A 2586-nucleotide genomic window follows, 5' to 3' on the forward strand; every position below is an offset into this window, starting at 1 on the left:
CTTTCGCGCAATCAATTACATCGCGCTTTTTATTGTAATTTAGCTTCAGAGTTCGACGCTAGCGCTGGTGTTGGTCATAAAAAATAAATAAATAAACAAGTCCGAATACTGAAAAAAAACGGTTTGAGAGAAATAACCACATATAATCACAGGGACATCCTTTGGTGTGTCGTGGAGCGGCACTGCCAATACAGGGAAAACAGCGGACAAGTAGGCCCATCGTTGCGGGTGTAATGAGGCGGCACTGCCAATATGGGGACGACAGCGGACATTTAGGGCCATCGTTGGAGGTGTAACTAAGTGGCATTGCCAATATGGGGGAAACACCGGACAAGTAGGGCCATCGTTGGAGGTGTAACCAAGCGGCATTGCCAATATGGGGAAAACATCGGACAAGTAGGGCCAATGTTGGAAATGGCACATTGTGGCAGTGCCAATATGGGGACAATGAAGGCAACATTGGTCCTGTATAGGGCCACACATAGCCAATAGACTCCCAATATTGGGCCAACGGTTTGTGCTGCCTGGGTAGTTCGTATCGTATTTTATCAATAATAGCGCAAACTGCGCATGGCGATTGCAGCTGTGAAAAAAGCAATATGCTACAATTTAAAAATAATTAACTTATTTTTCATGCCACACCAAGCCTGCTACTAAGTACAAAAAAGAGACGATACAAAATATGTGACAGTTTCGCACATCCGCACGAGGCTAGGTTCAGCCATGGCGGCAGTGGTAGAGCGCAGGGCGTGTGCGATTTCAATCGTGTTCCGTGGGAACATTGTGTTTGAAGAACCTCGACACAGAATTAATTATTCCCTTATTATTGCTGGCGAGATTGTTCAACCGTTCTTTCCTTGATGGAGCTGAAGGAAGACAGTTTGCTTGCTTTTACTACTCGGCGAAGTGGACCAGTCAGTAAGAATTAGGACTACAAGTCGTTTTCACCGGCTGGGATCGTGACCTTTCTTGGTGCGTACTCAGTCTCAGTTTACTCATTGAAGTGTATTTTATGCTATTTTTGTGTTCGTAATGAAGAAATTCTAACGCATTTATCGGCACGTTATATATTTACGCTCACTCGTTTGGCTGTTTTGCCAAACTCGCTGTGTATTGAAACAAAGGCTGGTGATGTATGCAACTGGCCTCTACTACCGAAATGTGGGCATGCGTTCGGATGGTGTGCCGAAGTGCGTGTGCAAGCACACTCCGCTCAGCACGACTGCCTTTTAGTGCTGCAAGGGCAGCCTTTCACGCTTCATAGACTTGCGTCGGTAAAAGTGGCGTAAATTACTGGGTTTGTTGTGGTTGCTGTGCCATTCTCTTGTCACCTGTAAAAGTGAACAATTATGCTTTCTTTTGCAGCAACCCTGGCCTATTGGGCTCGGCTGAAGAGTATTGATGCCACCGCAGCTGTTAACCTGACGATTATGCTCAACGAGAAGATTCAGTGAAAGCGCCGAGCGCAATAAAATACTGACGCACTAGGAAGTCATCTGCAGTGTTTTGGGCTCCCATGATGGCCATGTACTCGCTTACTCAACTGTATTTGAGCTAGCTGGAGTGCTTGGACGTCCCGACGACTCCATAGGGAAGTCTGTGGCTGGGCTGCAGTAGGTCTCCGTTCCATCTGGAATTGTAACAGGTGTCAGCTGCATCTCGTATTGCAGCTGGTTCCAGTCTGGAAATGTCTCTTAAAACAGTAGGACTGGAACCAGTTAGAAATTTTCACCTGGATATTGATCTATGTATAGTCATATTCTCTCTATATAGACGTCTAGGCTACGTAGACTGGGCGTACTTACATGTTCACAAATATCTGATAAATGTAGAGCGTGATGTCTGCAGTACGTACCTACAACGTGAACTGGACCCCAATTTTCATGTTGTAGGTACGGAGATTTTTCGTAAACGGTACTAATATGGATGTCTAATGGAGGTGTCTAATGTCCAGCGTAAATATCTCGCTGATGTCTATGGTACGTTTTATGGTTTACTGGGTGGGGTTATGGTAACTCATTAAAATTTGCGCATACTTCCATTCTCGGAAGCTACTCAGGCACTGGGTCTTGTGGCCTTCAATAACTGTTCTAACAGATTCACGAAACTACTCTTTTATCGACCTCGCGTCAATGTCTGCATGTCGAACTGCCATCCTGCACTCTACCACGGCACCTCGACGTTTGAAGCTGAATAAAGGCGCGTATAGTGAATGCACAGTTCTTCAAAACATATCTTCTAAATATTGTCACGTTGTAGTGACGGCAGTCCAGCTGTCAGGAAGTCTTGTAAACACCAAGTCTTGTAAACGAAGCTCTTTATTTGGGCTGACTTCCGCCCGCAAATGAACTGAATCACTCGGCGGTGTCGTAAGCAATAAAAGTGCTCGTCAGTCGTCGAACTATTAATGCCCGCTGCTAGCGGCATCGTTCAATTTAAAGCCGTCAAGGAAACTTCGAGATAACAGGTCGAGATGATCTAGAGTAATCTGGAAACACGTAGATGCAGCTCGGCATGGCTGTGATCAATCGAGATTAGTCCGGTCGCTTCTCGCGTCACGAACAAAAATGATAACACCCCTTTATT

General features: G+C 45.5%; 1 long non-coding RNA gene across 1 annotated transcript; it reads left to right on the forward strand.

Annotated features, from left to right (window-relative positions):
• The first annotated feature begins 923 nt into the window (after positions 1–923).
• Positions 924–1491, forward strand: LOC149338978 (uncharacterized). Its single transcript, XR_016283772.1, has 2 exons — positions 924–972; positions 1366–1491. It is a non-coding gene; the product is annotated as an uncharacterized LOC149338978 (long non-coding RNA).
• Positions 1492–2586: the final 1095 nt, after the last annotated feature.

This window comes from Amblyomma mixtum, chromosome 6 (assembly GCF_055824585.1).
Source record: "Amblyomma mixtum isolate Tamu chromosome 6, ASM5582458v1, whole genome shotgun sequence".
Taxonomy (NCBI): domain Eukaryota; kingdom Metazoa; phylum Arthropoda; class Arachnida; order Ixodida; family Ixodidae; genus Amblyomma; species Amblyomma mixtum.